The sequence below is a fragment of the Chiloscyllium plagiosum genome, chromosome 28, assembly GCF_004010195.1.
Source record: "Chiloscyllium plagiosum isolate BGI_BamShark_2017 chromosome 28, ASM401019v2, whole genome shotgun sequence".
Lineage (NCBI taxonomy): Eukaryota > Metazoa > Chordata > Chondrichthyes > Orectolobiformes > Hemiscylliidae > Chiloscyllium > Chiloscyllium plagiosum.
The window spans coordinates 46,262,542-46,281,318 of record NC_057737.1 but is presented as its reverse complement, the minus strand read 5'-3'; the positions used below and the strand labels follow the sequence as shown (position 1 = coordinate 46,281,318).

At 45.2% G+C, this 18,777-nt stretch overlaps 1 protein-coding gene across 1 annotated transcript in view; it reads right to left on the bottom strand.

The window, feature by feature from the left end:
• The window catches only part of atp2a3 (ATPase sarcoplasmic/endoplasmic reticulum Ca2+ transporting 3), a 145,192-nt gene extending 126,745 nt beyond the window's left edge, over positions 1–18,447 (bottom strand). Inside the window, exons 1-2 of the mRNA XM_043718819.1 lie at positions 18,432–18,447; positions 8,192–8,274 (exon numbers count right to left, since the gene is read on the bottom strand). The gene's annotated coding sequence lies outside the window, so the exon portion shown is untranslated. The remainder of the gene's footprint in view (positions 1–8,191; positions 8,275–18,431) is intronic.
• Positions 18,448–18,777: the final 330 nt, after the last annotated feature.

Sequence of the window (18,777 nt, the reverse complement as noted above, 5' to 3'; positions counted from 1 at the left end):
CCTGCAGTCTTCTTCTTGCCCTCTCCGCCTCCACCCTACTCCGACCTATCACCTTCACCTTGACCTCTTTCCACCTATCACATTTCCCACGCCCCTCCTCCAAGTCCCTCCTCCCTACCTTTTATCTTCTCCTGCTGAACACTCTCTGCTCATTCCTGAAGAAGGGCCTGTTCCCTGGATGCTGCCTGACCTGCTGTGCTGTTCCAGCAATAAAGTTTCAACAAAGCTAACTGTCCCTAATTATGTCATGTTTTTCTAAATCTATTCCTAAAAATCCTCTCCAATTGCTTCCAACACAACTGACAGCCATCTGACATGAAAAGGTAAGAGTTTCAGGGTGGGAGCAAAACATGGAGAAGCTGTTCCCTTACTGTCAGCGAGTCTGGGACAAAGGTCATAATAATAGCTGACCAAGTAAAGGAAACTTCATTCCAAAAGGAGAGGCCAGGATGTGGAACATGGTATCAGCTAGAGTAATCGATGCAGAGAGCGTATATGTTTCCAAAAGGATGGGCATGAATGCAACAGAAAATGAGGGGCATTATGGGTGAGGAAAGATAATTAGAGTGGGGAAGGCTTGTGTTGGGTTTTAACTCCAGCATTGTCCAGTTGAAGCGACTGACCTGTTGCAGTGTAGCTTTCCTATTTCTGCATAACGCTGCGTAAAAGCTTTGTAATATTGACCTGCAGCTCTCGTTGGTTGCTTATTGTTGCACAGCTAATGCTCTGAGATGAAATATGGTTGTGCCGATAAGAGGAGGTGAACGAGTTAAGGTGAAAGAGGTGGGTAAGCCAAGGTGTGACTGGATGAGCCAAGATGAAGTGGGAGTAGATGAGACAATTTTGGATAGAAATACAAAAGGCTAGGTGAGGTGACAGTGAATCATCAGCCAACCTTGAGAGTTTTCAAGTTTGGTTTTGGCAGGCTTGTTTGACAATAACATAAATGTCATCTTCATACTTTAACTTAGACAATGCAGAGTGAGGTGTGTAAGTTAACGTGTATTGAAGAAAAAAAAAATTCCTCTCAATAGTTCATTCTGATAACATTAGCATTCAAAAATCAAATATATTTGAACAGGATGGCTCTACATTCATAGACTGTCAGTCAGTGTCATCACCATAGCTGTAAGTTCCCCAACAGCTAACTTGGTAAATGCACGGTTTGATATGGCACTAACCAATACACAGGTTCACATTAGTGTTTGTCTGTACTATCCTTGCCACTTCCACTGCTGAGGTTCGGGGTTAAGTTAGTTGACCAGGATCCTTGATTTCTTACAGCCAGCCCAACTCTACAAGTTCCATTTGTAAACTACGGTACATTTTCTTCCCCACCCATGTTACAACTTAAAGGAACAATTATCAGGCACTACCCACCAGGTGGGTTAGGTACCTAACCAATATAGGAGAGGGCAGGGAATGAGGGAGGGAACTAAATTAAAATAGAGTTGGAGGAGGGAATAACCCAATCCAACTCCATGAACTCAGTTCTTCTTTCTCCTTCTCTGGGCACCTTACACACATGGAACAAAACAGCCTTCAAAGTGAGGCAGACAGACACTGGAGTCATCACTGAAGTGGAGTCATCAAGGAGTAGCTATTCTGCTGAACAATGAGTCTCTGGAACTGGGCTCAAGATCATTATTCTTCTGTGGCTTGCAATACAATTGAAAAATTGAACATTTTCCGGTGCCTTCATCGCAAACTTTCAGGTTTCTCAATGACAAGATTTTTGAATCCAAGCACAGAGAAACAGATTCGGAGCAAGAACAAATTGGTAACGACATTGCAATAAAGGGGTTGCAAATTGGTGTCCAATGGAACTAGGGAAAACTGTATTACAGGCTTTTTTTTAAAAAAAACAGTTGGTCACCAGGACAGAAGGCAATAGCTGGATTAACCAGTAATAATCAGCACATCACTGAACAGCACCAAGTTTGCCTTTCCCATTAAAACTCAGTGGCATCAAACAGGTATCCAGTGCGTCTCCCCAATCAATCAATCAATCCTCATCACCAGACACTGCTCAATCATGTATAAATGGTCACAAATGGCAATTCATGAATCCAGACAGTTGGATAACATTCAGAATGGAAATGGAATGATACGTTAACAATAGGATGCTACTTAATCCCACTTGAGCAATGCCTCAAACTTGGTTCCAACTCATCTGGTAATTTCTGTGGAAAAGAACCTGAAAAGTGCCAACAGTCCCAGCTTGAGCAGACTGCTGAAACCCAGCTGGGTACAGTGATACCCCACCCCCCCTCCCTGTACATCTCCCACACCTTCTTCTCCTGATTTCTGCAGGGGACAAACTGCATGTGTAATAACGTCAGAAAGGCTGGCCACTTCCACATTTCCACAACGCTGAAACTGTGAATCGCAGCATCATCAATTCCATTCGGAATTCACAAACTTCAAACTTGGTCAGTTTGGGGTGGAGGGTGGGGGGAGGAGAAAGATGTGGGGGTTGGTGTTGGCTTTAGTGTGGGGTGGAGGTCGGTGTGAGGAAATTGGTCATTACAAGCGATGACCAAAAAAAAAGGTAGCCATATTATAGGTTTTAAGCGATTTAGGGAGGGAATGGTAAAGATGCCAAGCAATAGAAATCAGAGCCAGTCGAGAGGTGAGAATGGGGGGGGGGTGGGGGGGGAGTGCAGAGATCTCAGAGATGTGGGGCTGGTGTGTGGATGGAAGGTACAGGTTTATACAGTGGCACAAGGTCAAGGAATGGATTTGCATACAAGCAGAGCTGCTTGACAAGCGATAACACCTTGCACAACGTGAGCTCTTATTCACCAGCCCAGACAATCAACTCATTTCTTAAATTAACCGCATCTGAACTGGAGGCATCAAGGAAAGAATTGGTGCAGAGGCTTTGAGTTTGATTTCAATTTGATAGGAAGTGAGATGTTGGACGGCACAACTGAAAGGTTTGCCTGCAACCCGACTAAAACTAACAACTTCAAAACATATCAAACAGGGGGAATCAAACTAGGACCTCATGTCATTCAATATTATTACCATCAATGAAATCCCCCACAATCATCATCCTGGGGGTCCGATTGACCAGAATCTGAAGTGGAATAGCCGTAAAAATACAATAGTTATAAGCTGAGGTCAGAGGTTGCAAATTCTCTGATACATAACTCTCTGCTCATTTCCCAAAGCCTGTCCACCATCTACAAGGCAGGGTCATGGAACACAGCCCACTTGCCTGGATGGTTGCAGCTCCAACACCACCACAGACAGCCTGACACCATCCAGGAGAAAGCAGCCAACCTGATAGATACCCCATCTCCTACCTTCAACATCCACACCTATCAGCACTGACCGACTGTGATAGCAGTGTGTACCATCTCCAAGATGCACTGCAACAATCCTTCAAGGCTCCTTTGACAGCACCTTCTAAGCCCATGACCTCTATCATCTTGAAGGTCAAGATCAGCAAGAACACAAGGACACTGCAACTTGCAAGTTCCTCTTGGAGTCACACAGCATCCTGATTGGCAACAACACCACTGGGTCAAAACGTGGGACTGCCCTCCTAACAGTGCTGAGAGTGATCCGCACTCAAAGGACTGCATCAGTTCAAGAGGTAGCTCATCTCCTGAAAGGCAATTCGGGATGGGCTTTCAAAAGAATAAATAAAATTCAAGAAATCCAGACTGCAAAGTTGTTGATGGAGGACTCAGCTTCCTATTGTCCAACCAACAAATAACCCTCAGTATGTGCAGTTCAGCTCAGAGCTCAAGGGCTCGATGCCTGTAAATATAGTCTTGTATATGTGAGGGATGTTTGGGTTTGTTTGGATATAGTTAAACTCAATGTTTATTTGCTTTTTTGGAGTGAGCGGAGACCATCTATCTGACGCATTCTGTTCAGACTTTCAAAGTCAGATTCACACACTCAAAACCTTGGAGCGCTCTTGACATAGCTCCTATACCCAGATAATAAAATACACTTCCACAAATGACGTGAAATGCAGCTTACGACCATCGTCCTGTCATTCAAAAATCAAAGGCAAATGAGGGTGGAGGGACCGAGCACAAAAACCCCAACAATTCAACTCTCATCCAATTGGCAGTGTGTCATACAAGGGTTCATTCTTTCTCATGAATCTCAAAGTATTTCTCATAACCCCAGAGGAGCCCTTTTCAGGATCATGTCCTTTTTGTTTAGCTTGAAGTTGAACTGCTGTATTAACCCTTCCATAGCAAGAGGCCATTCAAGAATTTAGCCAACTTATGTCAAATCAGTGAGCAGTGATAAATCCTTTCATTTCTCACAGATCGTACATTTCAAACAATGTGCTGGAAAACAAAAGCAGGAGATTTATAGAGTCATACTGCACAGAAACGGACACTTCAATCCAACTTGCGCATGGCGACCAGCAATCCCAATCTGACCTAGTCCCATTTGCTAGCATTTGGCCCATATCCCCCTCAACCATTGCTGTTCAAATAACCGTCCAGATGCCTTTTAAAATGTTGTAACTTTACCTCCCTCCACCACTGCTACCACTTGCACCTCATTCCATTACACGCACCACCCTCTGCATGAAACCATTATCACCTGATCAAATCCTTAGGGGAGGTTGGAGGCTGAGGGGTGACCTTATAGACATTCATAAAATCAGGAGGGGCATGGATAGGGTAAATACACAAGGTCTTTTCCCTGGGTTGCGGGGAGTAAAGAAATAGAGGGCATAGGTTTAGGGTGAGAGGGGAAAGATATAAAAGAGACCTAAGGGGCAACTTTTTCACGCAGAGGGTGGTAGGTGTATGGAATGAGCTGCCAAGGGAAGTGGTGGAGGCTGGTACAATTGCAACATTTAAAAGGCATCTGGATGCGTATATGAATAGGAAGGGTTTGGAGGGATATGGGACTCGATTAATTTAGGATTTCTGGTCAGCACGGACGAACTGGACCAAAGGGTCTGTGCTTTACATCTGTATGACGAAGTCTTTGAAATGCCATCAGCATTACTGTGAGGGTATTTGATTTATCCATAGTTTACTCCCACATAAATACCAAACAATCATTGCACTCGTGTGTAAAAGAGCATGACACCTGAAAGAAAATCTTCAAACAATGCAGTAAGATGATTTTTATCTGCCTGAGCAGTGTTGGGGCTTCCCCCTGTTATGCTGTATTATCCCCTTCCTTATGCGCCATCTCAAACACACCACCTCTGACAACACAGACCTTGTTAGTTTCGGAAGAACAGAAAGCTGCAACGTAAAGGGACTTGGGGGTCCTTGTGCACAAAACCCAGAATCGAAAGAGTGTGGTGCTGGAAAAGCACAGCAGGTCAGCCCTGCCCCCCGAGGAGCAGGAGAGTCATCGTTTCTGGGATAAGCCTAAAAACCAGAAAGCTAACCTACAGGAGGAGCAGGTAATCAGGAAGGTTAATGGAATGTTGGGCCTTATTTCAAGGGGGTTGGACTGTAGATGAGTAGGGAATTCTGCTGCAATTGTACAAAGTCCCAGTAAGACCATATTGGGAATACTGCGAGCAGTTTTGGTCTCTTTATTTAAGGAAAGATATCATGCCATTGGAGGCAGTTCAGAAGGTTCACGGCGATGATCCCGGATAATGATCAAAGTTTAAACAGTTTGGGACTCTACTGACTGGAGTTTAAAAGAATGAGAGATAATCTCATTGAAATGTATTGGATTCTTAAGTGGCTTGACAGGTAAGTGTTGAGAGGACTCTTCCTCTCGTGAGACAGTGTCGGACCAGGGGATTGTCTCAGAATGAAAAGGATGCCAATTTATGACCAAGCTAAGGAGGAATTTCTTCTGAGTGTTGTGGGTCATTGGAATTCCTTGCCGTGGAGCTGTGTGTGCATTTAAGGCGGAGGTAGATTCCTGATCGGGGAAGGGCAGGGAAGTGGGCGTGAGGAATGTCAGGGCAGCCATGATCTTACTGAGTAATGAAGCAGACTCGAGGGACTGAACCACGTGGTCCTCTTTCTATTTCTTATGGTGTTTTTTTGACAAATTCATGGAATGTGGGTACTACAGACGAGGCCAGCATTACCCAGAGGCAATGGAGTGTCAGCAACATTGCTGTGGGTCTGGAGTCACACGTCATTCAGACCAGGTGAAGATGGCTGTTTCCTTCCCTAAAGGACATTCGTGAACTAAATGGATTCTTCTGACAATCAACTCATGGTCATAAATTAGACTCTTACTTCCAGATTTTATTGAATTCAAATTCCACTGTCTGACTTGGCAGGATTTGAACCTGGATCCTCGAACATTAACTGGGTCTCTGGGTTAACAGTCCGGTGATAATACCACTAGCCTAACTGCCTGGATGGCCACTGCAGCGAGACAGCTATTACATTGATGGATCCTCAATACATACATCTCTATCCCCCAGTAATTACTGGTCACTAACATTAAGATCAGACATTACAGATTGCTCCATTTGGGCTTTTTGAGCCAGGTGGGTAAATGTGATGGTTACTGGGTTGTTCATGTGAAGAGCAAACACCAACCAGGTCTGTTTGAGCCAAGGCTCTCAACTTCCAACTTTGACTGGAGAGAATGGTCACTCAGTCAGGATACGGGGAATTCTTGGGGGATATCTGAAATGCAGGTAAAAGATCAGGACTTCCACTCAGTTGAGAACAGGAAGAAGAAGAATAGCTCGAATATCAGAAGCTAGGAATATTGCAGCAAGTCAGTCACCTCCCGACTCCCCAGAGCCTGTCCACTATCCATAAGGCACAAGTCAGGAGTGTGATGGAATACTCCCCACTTCCCTAAATGGTCGCAGTTCCAACAACACTCGAAGTTTGACATCAACCAGGGCAAAGTAGCTCACTTGATTGGCACCATATCCACCTTCAACATTCACTCCCTTTACTACAGTGGCATCAACGTGTACCATCTACGAGATTGACTACAGGATCTTGCCAAAGCCCCTTCACTGGATCTTCTGAACTCACTATCCTCTTCTACCCTGAAGGACAGGGTCAAGGGCATCAAGTTCCCCTCCAAGTTACTCAATCCTGACTTGGAAATATATCAGCATTCCTTCAGTGATGCTGAGTCAAAATCCTGGAACTCCCTCTCAAACAGCACTGTGGATTGCAGTGGCTCAAGGCGGCAGCTCACCACTCCCTACAAGTGGTAATGAGGAATGGGGAGTAAGTGCTGGCCAGCCAGGCACACCAACATCTCATGAATGAACAGAAAAACCTTGGGCAATAGTGGAGAGTGATGCAACAGTAAGTGTGACATGCAAAGTCAGGAATTCCTGCGCGGAAAACATTCAATCCTGATGGAGAATGAACAAGCTTCACATGAAACCAAATCCAATTTTTCACTAGCAACAGTAATAATCTGGGGAGGGCTGCTTTTAGCAACTTGACCAAGATTGGGGTTAGAAAGTTTATCCAGAGAAGTGCAGGTTAGGTGAATCGGCATTGCTAAACTGCCCATAGTGTCGAGGGATGTGTAGGTTTGGTGTACTAGTCACGGTTAAATCTGGAGGAAAGGGTTTGTGTGGGATACTCTTTGCAGGGTCAGTGTGGACTTGTTGGGCTGAAGGGCCTGTTTCCACACCGTAGAGAATCGAAGATTCTAAGCTGAATGCTACTCAGTGAGAAGCCAGCTAGAAAGGTTCATTGAAATGTATAGCACTGATGGGGAGTCTTCTGACCATTGTAGCTGTGCTGGGCACTTTGAGCGAGACATTTAGTTAATCCCAATCCCCCGCTGTGTCCTAACAGCCTTGTGAATTTTTTTTTAAACCCATTCGAATATTTGTCCAATACTCGATTTAAGGATCCAATTGAATCTCATCTCTCAAGCAACGCACCCCTGATCCACTCAGGACTGACGGTTCGGTGGGGGGTGGGGGGGGGCTTGTTCTATTTGAGAAGCCAATTGCAGCTTTTCCAACTCCAGGTGAAAGAAATCCCAGCTGAATCCTGGGACAGAGGTGACCACGGGGAGGAATAGGGTTGGACAGAACAGTTCAGCCTCCTCCCCCCTCCCCCCCCCAACCCCGGCCCCCCCCCCCCCCAGTCGGCCTCAGTAAAGAGGGCACTTGTAAAACAAACTGCAGGCAAGCAAGAGAAGATGCCTGGGATCCCAGAGACTGCGGGGAGCACGGGTCACAGGTTCGGCCGCAGAGCCCACCAAGATGGGGACGGGGGTTACTTACAAACGACACGCAGGCAGCCAGCAGGAGAATTCGCACCAGCAGCTCCTCAAACTGCTCCAGCACAAGCTGCCACAGAGACTTCCCTGGAAAATATACAGAAACCAAAACTCATTAGTGGTGGACAGACTGACAGATTAGGCACATTTAATAAGTAAAACTGCAGTTTGTCTCAAAAGGAGGAGAACCAACAGGCAGGTTTAAAAAAAAAGCAGGGTGCATCATTGAAGGGGTCCAAACGTAGATGTTGGCATCAACTTCCAGCTCAGGAACACAGGAGGAAAACGTTATCTGGAAGATGTCTGGAAAATGCATAGACACCTAGTTGCAATTTTTGAGAAGATTTGTAGCTCAGGTTGTAAGTTTGCTCGCTAAGCTGGTAGGGTTGTTTTCAGATGTTTCATCACCACGTTAGGTAACATCATCAGTGAGCCTCTGGTGAAGCGCTGGTGTTCTATCTCACTTTCCATTTGTGTGTCTTGGTCTGTTGTGGTGGGTGATATCATTTCTGGTTCTTTTTCTCAGAGGTTGGTAAACGGGGTCCAAATCGGTGTGTTTATTGATGGAGTTCCATTGGAATGCCATGCTTCTAGGAATTCTCATGCGTGTCTCTGTTTAGCCGGTCCGAGGATGGATGTGTTGTTCCAGTCGAAGTGGTGTCCTACATCTATGTGTAAGGATGCCAGTGATAGTGGGTCATGTCTTTTGGTGGCTAGTTGGTGTTTGCGTATCCTGGTGGCTAGTTTCCTGCCTGTTGTAGTGTTTGTTGCAGTCCTAACAGGGTATTTTGTAAATGACATTTGAGACACTACATCAGACAGGCAGGCAGGCAAGTAGCCACCAGGATACACAATCGCCAACAATCGCCAAAAGACATGACCCACTATCACTAGTATCCTTACACATAGATGAAGGAGGATACCACACCCATCCTAGGACAGACTAAACAGAGACACACACACACAGGAATTCCTCAAGGCCTGGCATTCAAACCAGAACTCTAATTAACACATCGATTTGGACCCCATTTACCAACCTCTAAGAAAAAGAACCAGCAATGATATCACCAAGACAAGACACAAATAGAAAGTGAGACAGAACACCAGCGCTTCACCAGAGGCTCACTGATTGTGTTACCTAGCATGGGGATGAAACATTGGAGAACAAACCTACCAGCTCAGCGAGCAAACTTATAGACCCTATATTAGCCTGACAAAAATAAAAGTGCAACACTTCGATGAGCCAGAGAGCACCCCCCCCCCAGCCTCCAGTGGAAGGACTGCAGGATGGAGATCAAGTCATGACAGGAACAAATGATGCCTCCCATAGTTCAATAGTCAGCAATCATTTACAGGCACGAGTCACATCATAAGCATCGTAGCACTTGGATGAAATATTGCACAGTCAATCCCTTGGGAGAGGAGTGGGTGGCTGCTTCAGTGTGGAGGGTCGAGAGTCTGTAAAACAATAGGTTGGTTTGAAAGAAAAAGAAGCGCTTTGTGGAAAATAAATGTTGAGCCTGTTAACCTGACAGCAGCAGCAGATTGACTGTGGCTGGAGTTCCATCATACTGTGTGTGGGTGTGTCTGTGTCTGTGTCGAATTAACTGCGGTAGGGTTTCATAGACACGTTCTGGCTCTTACATTATTAAAACGCTCATCTCCAGGTTAAGGCTGGTGGCTAAATATATGCAAGAAAGTATAATGCACAAGTTGACAAATTGGTTTTTACTCCCTTTTACATTTAAATTATTCAGTGCAGGACCTTTCTCAGTTACTTGTCTTTATGACACTAAAGGACATCTCTGCAAAGAGGTGCCCCCACCACCCCACCTATCTGACAGCACTTGGCAGCTCCACAAAGCCCTGACTTCGGTACAGCCAAACAGGCTGAGCTGGGACCTGCAGCATGTCTCACTCCATCCCAAGTTGCCGTGGAAACAAGTGGCAGGATCTGGAAGCACACAGCTCCCTTCACAGTGGCTGCTTTCCAAATGGCAGCCCTGACAGAGAATTAGGAGTAGTTGAGTCATTTCTCCCTTTTGAAATTCTTGGAATTCCCAACAGTGTTGCTGGAATAATGTCATTACACAAACCGCTTTGTTACAAGACGGCGACTCATCACCGTCTTCGCAAAGGCAATTAGGAACGGACAATAAACGCTGGCCTAGCCTACAACACCCACACCCTGAGGGAGACGTACAAATCAAAAGGGATCAAGAGCACCCGATTATGCTGTAGATCTCAATGCAATTACATTCAAAAGAACTTGCTGGTACATGTCACAACTTGGCTCCATCTACAGTTTAATCACCTACAGGTTCCCAGTTCCTGAACAGCAGACACGCAGCCTAGTTACAGCATGGTGAAAGACAGCGTATCAAACTAACCAGCGTGTAGATGCAGTGTTGGGGCCCACTCAGGTACGCCTGTGCTACTTGCAAACACTAGGCTTGCTTATTGCACCAGGTAAAAAGGTAAAAACAATGACTGCAGATGCTGGAAACCAGATTTTGGATGAGTGGTGCTGGAAGAGCACAGCAGTTCAGGCAGCATCCGAGTAGCATGGCTACTCCCTCCCCACCCCCACCCTCCTCCAGCTTATCTCTCCACGCTTCAGGCTCACTGCCTTTATTCCTGATGAAGGGCTTTTGCCCGAAACGTCGATTTTGCTTATTGCACCTTCAGCCGTGCCACCCCAAAACAGAACCAAGACTGAATACTAGCCATCAGTAATTTCTGACTCTCCGGAGGCAGCCTTCCTACTATAGAGAGATCATTTGACTGAAGGTGATACGGCTGAAGGTGCAATAAGCAAAATCGACGTTTCGGGCAAAAGCCCTTCATGGAAGACTTACTTGGTTTCCATGTTTTCCCAAAGATGTGGAGAGATGGAATTCAGTAACAACTCCACAATTGCAAACAGGCCTAGTTCCACCTCAGTACTGGTTTTAACTTGCTGAAGCAGATGAGATTACTTTGTCAAGAGAATTCTATTCTGTTGATATCATTCCCTTGACTCAGCTACCACAATGATCTCCTTGTCTGTCACCAGTACAGTCTGCAGAAGACTGGGGTCTAATCTTCACCACAATTTGACTGGCTAGTACTCAGTCCAATGAGAACCAGGCAAATAGTTCAGTCATTTGGGGAAAGTGATTCCAAATTATTTTCTGCTCAGTGAGATATTCCTGACTCCAGGAATCAGGGATCTCAGACTCAGTATGTAGATAGGGCGACTGGGGGAGTTGGGTAGAGGTTTGGTGCTCGGTATCGAGCCAGGCCAGGTGTCAGATCTCTTGGTGGGACAGCATTTCAGTGACAGTGACCCCAACTGCCTCACCTTTACCGCGGCCATGGAGAGGGATAGGAAGGTATTTGATGTGGCGGGGGTGTGGGGGCATTATACTGCTGTTAGGCAGGAGCTGAGGAGTATAAATTGGGAACATTTGATCTACAGGAAACGCACAACAGAAATGTGGAGGCTGTAAGAGGAGCACTTGAGAGTGTTGGATAACTTTGTCCCACTGAGACAGGCAAGGAATGGTAAGGCGAAGGAGCCTTGGATGACAAGAGGAGCTTCTCATCAAGAGGAAGAAAGAAGCTTACTTAAGGTTGAGGAAACAAGGCTCTGGCACACCTGTAGAGGGTTACAGGATAGCTAGGAAAGAACTTAAAAAATGGACTAAGGAGAGCTAGGAGAGGGCACGAAAAAGGCTTGGCAGGAAGGATTAGGGAAAACCCAAAGGCGTTCCGCACTTACTTGAGGAATAAGCGAATGATCAGAGAGGGGGTAGGGCCAATCAGCGATAGTGGAGGGAACATGTGTCTGGAGTCTGAAGAGGTGGTGCTGGCCTTAAATGAGTGTTTTGCTTCAGTATTCACGAGAGAGAGAGCAAGTGAGACATCATTGTTGAGAGCGAGAACACAGTGGACCAGGTTAATAGGCCCAAATAGATTGATATTATGGAAGTGGATGTGCTGGAAGTTCTGGGAAGCATCAAGATAGATAAGTCCCCAGGGCCGGACCAGGTATATCCAAAGTTACTAAGGAAGTAGGGAATGAGCTTGCTGCACTTCTGGCAATGATCTTTGCATCCTCACTCTCCACGGGAGTAGTACTGGCTGATCGGAGGGAGGTGGATATTGTTCCTGTGTTCAAGAAAGGGAATAGGGAAATCCCTGGGAATTACAGACCAGTCAGTCTTACATCGGTGGTAAGCAAGGTACTGGAAAGGATTCTGAGAGATAGAATTTATGGTTATTTGGAAAAACTTAGTTTGATTAAAGATAGTTAGCATGGCTTTGTGAGGGGCAGGTCATGCCTCACAAACCTTATTGAGCTCTTTGAGGATGTGACGAGACATGTTGATGAAATTCGAACAGTGGATGTGGTGTATTTCAGTAAGGCATCGGATTAGGTTCCCCACGGTAGGCCCATTCGGAAAGTTAGGAGGTATGGGATACAGGGAAATTTGGCTGCCTGGATACGGAATTGGCTGGCCAAAAGATGATGGTGAGTGGTTGTGGCTGGAAGCTCGGTGACCAGTGGTGTTCCACAGGAATCTGTTCTTGGGCCTCTGCTCTTTGTAGTTTTTAATAAAGGACTTGGATGAGGAAGGGAAAGGGTGGGTTAGTGAGTTTGCCGATGACAAAAAGGTCGGTGGTGTTGTAGATAATGTCGAGGGCTGTTCAAAAAGGTCGGTGGTGTTGTAGATAATGTCGAGGGCTGTTGTAGGCTACAACAAGACATTGACAGGATGCAGAGCTGGGCTGAGAAGTGGCAGATGGAGGTCAATCTTGCAGAGCTGGGCTGAGAAGTGGCAGATGGAGGTCAATCTGGATAAATGTGAAGGGATTCATTTTGGAAGGTCGAATTTGAATACAGCGTTAAAGATGGGATTCTTGGCAGCATGGAGAAACAGTGGGATCTTGGGGTTCACGTACATAGATCCTTCAAAGTTGCCACCCAAGTCGATAGGTTTGTTAAGGCAGCTTATGGTGTTTTAGCTTTCATTAACAGGGAGATTGAGTTTAAAAGCCAGGAGGTTTTGCTGTAGCTCTATAAAACCCTAGTTAGACCACACTTGGAATATTGTGTCCAGTTCTGGTCACCTCATTATAGGAAGGTTGTAGAGAGAGTGCAGAAGGTATTTACCAGGATGCTGTCTGGATTGGAGGGCTTGTGTTATGAAGAGGTTGAGTAAGTTAGGGCTTTTCACACTGGAGAGGAGGAGGAAGAGAGGTGACTTGATAGAGGTGTACAGGGTAATGAGAGGCATAGATAGAGTAGATATCCAGAAACTTTTCCCAGGTAGAAATGGCTGTCACGAGGGGTCATAACTTTAAGGTAGGGTAATGAGAGGCATAGATAGAGTAGATATCCAGAGACTTTTCCAAGGTAGAAATGGCTGTCACGAGGGGTCATAACTTTAAAGGTGATTGGATGAAGGTATAGGGGAGATATCAGAGGTAGGTTCTTTACACAGAGAGTGGTGGGTGTGTGGAATGCACTGCCAGCGGTGGTAGTAGAGTCAGAGACATTAGGGGTATTTAGGTGACTGCTGGACAAGCACATGGACGGCAGTAAATTGAGGGGTGTGTAGGTGAGGTTGGTCTTAGATTAAGGTAATTGCTCGGCACTGCATCATGGGCTGAAGGGCCTGTACTGTTGTATATCCCAGAGTGCTCAGTAAGATTATGGTCACCAAGCACAAGAACAAAAAGGAGACGTGGACAAAAAAGAATTATCAGAACAGATGCCTCGGAGGTTTTTGAAGGAGTTGAGGGAGCAGCAAAGTGAGGGCCTTAACTTGGAAGGCCAGATCGCTGAAGGAGTGACTCCTAATGCTGGAGGGAGTAAGAGGTCAGTATCGGCCATACAGTAGCCAGTGTGGCCTTGGGTCACACACTGCTGCCAAGATCAACTGTTCCCCATGTTATCCCATGGAACATATACCACGAAGATGGAGTTCACATTAAGACAGACGTCTTGAAGTTTATTAATAACACTTGCAATTTACATTGCTATAGGATCTTAATCTATGTTTACTGCAGTTACAAATGCATTCCATGACTAACATATATAAGGCTGACTGACCAACTAACTACATACTACAGAAGGGAAGGGGGAAGAGGAGCAGAGCATTAGTCATTGGAGACTCCATAGTTAGGGGGACAGATAGGAGGTTCTGTGGGAATGAGAGAGACTCACAGTTGGTGTGTTGCCTCCCAGGTGTCAGGATTTGTGATATCTCTGATCGGGTTTTCGGGATGCTTGAGGAGGAGGGGCAGCACCCCTAAGTCGTGGTCCACATAGGCACTAATGACATGGGTAGGAAGAGAGATGGGCATCTAAGGCAGAAATTCAGGAATGGTACAGGGAGGGAGGGTTTTGGATTCCTGGATAATTGGAGCTCTATGGTATGTGGGACCTCTACAAACAAGATGGTCTTCACCTGAACCAGAGGGGTACCAATATCCTGGGAGTGAAAATTTGCTCATGCTCTTCAGGTGGGTTTAAACTAATTCAGCAGGGGCGTGGGAACCTAAATTGTAGTTCGAGTATACAGGAGGTTGATAGTAGTGAGATCAGGAATAAGATTTCAAGTTTGCAAGATGGCAGCGGCAAGCAAGACGTTGGTCTGAAGTGTGCCTACTTCAACGCCAGGAGCATCCGGAATAACGTGGGCGAACTTGAAGTATGGGTTGGTACCTGGGACTCCAATGTTGTGGCCATTTCGGAGACATGGATAGATCAGGGACAGGAATGGTTGTTGCAGGTTCCGGGGTTTAGATGCTTCAGTAAGAACAAGGAAGATGGTAAAAGAGGGGGAGGTGTGGCATTGTTAGTCAAGGACAGTATTACGGTGGCAGAAAGAACGTTTGATGAGGACTCGTCTACTGAAGTGGAATGGGCTGAGGTTAGAGACAGGAAAGGAGGAGAGGTCACCCTGTTGGGAGTTTTCTATAGGCCTCCAAATAGTTCCAGAGATGTAGTGGAAAGGATAGCAAAAATGATTTTCTATAGGAGCAAGAGTGACAGGGTATTTGTTATAGAGGACTTTAACTTTCCAAATTTTGACGAAGAATACTATATAGTTTAAGTACATCAGATGGTCAGTTTTTGTCCAATGTGTGCAGGAGGGTTTCCTGACAGTATGTAGATCGGCCAACAAGGGGCAATGCCATAATGGATTTGGTAACAAACCAGGTCGGAGTTAGGTTGGAGGCAGGTGAGCACTTTGGTGATAGCGACCACAATTTGGTTATATTCACTTTAGCGATGAAAAGGAATAGATATATACCACAGGGTAACAATTATTGCTGGGGGAAGGACAATTATGATGCAATTAGGCAAGATTTAGGACACATAGGATGGGAAAGGAAAGGAGATGGTCCAAATGAAATCTGGAGCTTATTCAAGGAACAGCTATTGCGGGTCCTAAATAAGTATGTACCTATTGGACAGGGAGGAGTTGTCGAGCGCGGGAGCCATGGTTTACTAAGGAAGTTAAGTCGTTGGCAGATAGGATCAAGGAAAACCCTAAGGCTTTCTATAGGTATATCAGGAATAAATGAATGACTAGTGTAAAATTAGGGCCAATCAAGCATAGTAATGGGAAGTTGTGTATGGAGTCAGAGGAGATATGGGAAGTGCTAAATTAATACTTTTAGTCAGTATTCACACTAGAAAAAGACAATGTGGTCAAGGAGAATACCGAGATACAGGCTACTAGACTAGATGGGATTGAGGTGCATATGGAGGTGGTGTTAGCAACTCTGGAAAGTGTAAAAATCGATAAGTTCCCTGGACCAAATGGAATTTATCCCAGGATTCTCTGGGAAGCCAGGGAGGAGATTGCAAGCCTTTGGCTTTGATCTTTATGTCGTCATTGTTGGATTAGTGCCAGAAGACTGGAGGATAGCAAATGTTGTCCCCTTGTTCAAAAGGGGAGTAGAGACAACTCTGGAAATTATAGACCAGTGAGCCTTACTTCAGTTGTGAGTAAAGTGTTGGGAAAGGTTATAAGAGATAGGACTTGTCATCTAGAAAGGAATAAGTTGATTAGGGATGGTCAACATGATTTTGTTAAGGGTAGGTCATGCCTCGTAAATCTTATTGAGTTCTTTCAGAAGGTGACCAAACAGGTGGATGAGGGTAAAGCTGTTGATGTGGTGTATATGGATTTCAGTAAGGCATTTGGTAATGTTCCCCATGGTAAACTATTGCACAAAATATGGAGGTATGGGATGGATCAGAAATTGGCTAGCTGAAAGACAACAGGGTGGTGGCTAATGGAAAGTATTCATCCTGGAGTTCAATTACTAGTGGGGTACCACAAAGATCTGTTTTGGATCCACTGCTGTTTGTCATTTTTATAAATGACCTGGATGAGGGCATAGAAGGATGAGTTAGTAAATTTGCAGATGACACTAAGGTCGGTGGAGTTGTGAATAATGATGAAGGATGTTGTAGGTTACAGAGGGATATAGATAAGCTGCAGAGCTGGGCTGAGAGGTGGCAAATGGAGTTTAATGCAGAAAAGTGTGAGGTGATTCACTTTGGAAGGAGTAACAGGAATGCAGAGTACTGGGCTAATGGTAAGATTCTTGGTAGTGTCGATGAGCAGAGAGATCGCAGTGTCCAGGTACATAGATCCCTGAAAGTTGCCACCCAGGTTGATAGGGTTGTTAAGAAGGTATACAGTGTGTTAGCTTTTATTGGTAGAGGGATTGAGTTACGAAGCCATGAGGCCATGCTGCAGCTGTACAAAACTCTGGTGCGGCCATACTTGGGGTTTTGCGTACAGTTCTGGTCACCCCATTATAGGAAGGGTGTGGAAGCTTTGGAAAGGGCTCAGAGGAGATTTACTAGGATGTTGCCTGGTCTGGAGGGAAGGTCTTATGAGGAAAGGCTGAGGGACGTAAGGCTGCTTTCATTAGACAGAAGATTGAGAAGTGACTTAATTAAGAGGTAAGATAATCAGAGGGTTAGATAGGGTGGACAGCGAGAGCCTTTTTCCTCGGATGGAGATGGCTAGCACGAGGGGACATAGCTTTAAATTGAGGGGTGATAGATATAGGACAGGTGTCAGAGATAGTTTCTTTACTCAGTTGTAGGGCGTGGAACACACTGCCTGCAACAGTAGTAGACTCGCCAACTTTAAGGGCATTTAAATGGCCATTGGATAAACATATGCATGGTAATGGAATAGTGTAGGTTAGATGGGCTTCAGATTGGTTTCATAAGGTTGGCGCAACATCGAGGGCCGAAGGACCTGTACTGTGCTGGAATGTTCGATGTTTACTGCCTCCATTGCACAGTCACTGGGGTTTTTACTCTGGAACATCACATGCTGCGATATCAAACTGTCTTAAGTGATCCTCAACCTCCCTGGGATCTTGGCAAAGTGATGTAAAAATCATGGAAAGACAAAGGGGAGGACTAAAGCTTTAGAAGCCAATTTACTGAGGTGCAGAGGACCTGCAAGAGCATTATAGGGTGGTGAGTATAGATACAGCAAGCAGAATAAATAAAGTCATAGAGATGTACAGCATGGAAACAGACCCTTCGGTCCAACCCGTCCATGCCGACCAGATATCCCAACCCAATCTAGTCCCACCTGCCAGCACCCGGCCCATATCCCTCCAAACCCTTCCTATTCATATACACATCCAAATGCCTCTTAAATGTTGCGATTGTCCCAGCCTCCACCACATCCTCTGGCAGCTCATTCCATACACGTACCACCCGCTGTGTGAAAAAGTTGCCCCTTAGGTCTCTTATCTCTCTCACCTCTCACCCTAAACCTATGCCCTCTAGTTCTGGACTCCCCAAGAGGGTATGAGGAGTGGAGCATTGACTCAAGTAGTGATGGAGGAGTTTGTCCAATTTGGGGTTTGGATTAGATAGAGGATAGAAAAGACATGACAGGGTGATTAAACGTTTGGTCAAAAGAGAGCATTCTGACATTGGATCGGAGTGTGGAATCTAGCTCAGGATTTTGTTTTGGGTATAGACAGCCTTGAAACTGGGAATGTTTCTTGTCAATTCTCTCCTCTATTTGGTAACAATCACATTCATATGAAAGTCCACCTTTTGTTTAAAATAATTTGTTCATACTTATCTTTTCTTCACAGTACAATCAAACACCAAAACGAGATTAACAGGCCATCGCAAACCCAAAGCAATTCAAAAATCAGTTCATTTAAAATTCCAAAATGGGAAAGTTAATATTTACCTTCTTCAGCTGGCAATTCTGGTTCAGATGAAACATGGAAGAGAAAAAGAAAAAAGAATAAGTTAGTCAAACAATAAACAATTGGTGTCTGAGGACAGAGAGAGTTTACAATGGAGGCTCTCGACCTATTAGCAGCTTCCAAATCATTTATCTATCAAATATTGATTTGACAACTGTAACCGATAACAGACAGGTAACTGCCATACTCACTGCAAGTTAAATCAGTTAATGATCTAGTTATATTAAAATGCAAAAGTGGTGAAGGTACCTTAAGAGCCAATCAGTACCTGCTGGTCCTACTAACACTGTAGAACAAAGTCATGGTTTTGAGATGCCGGTGTTGGAC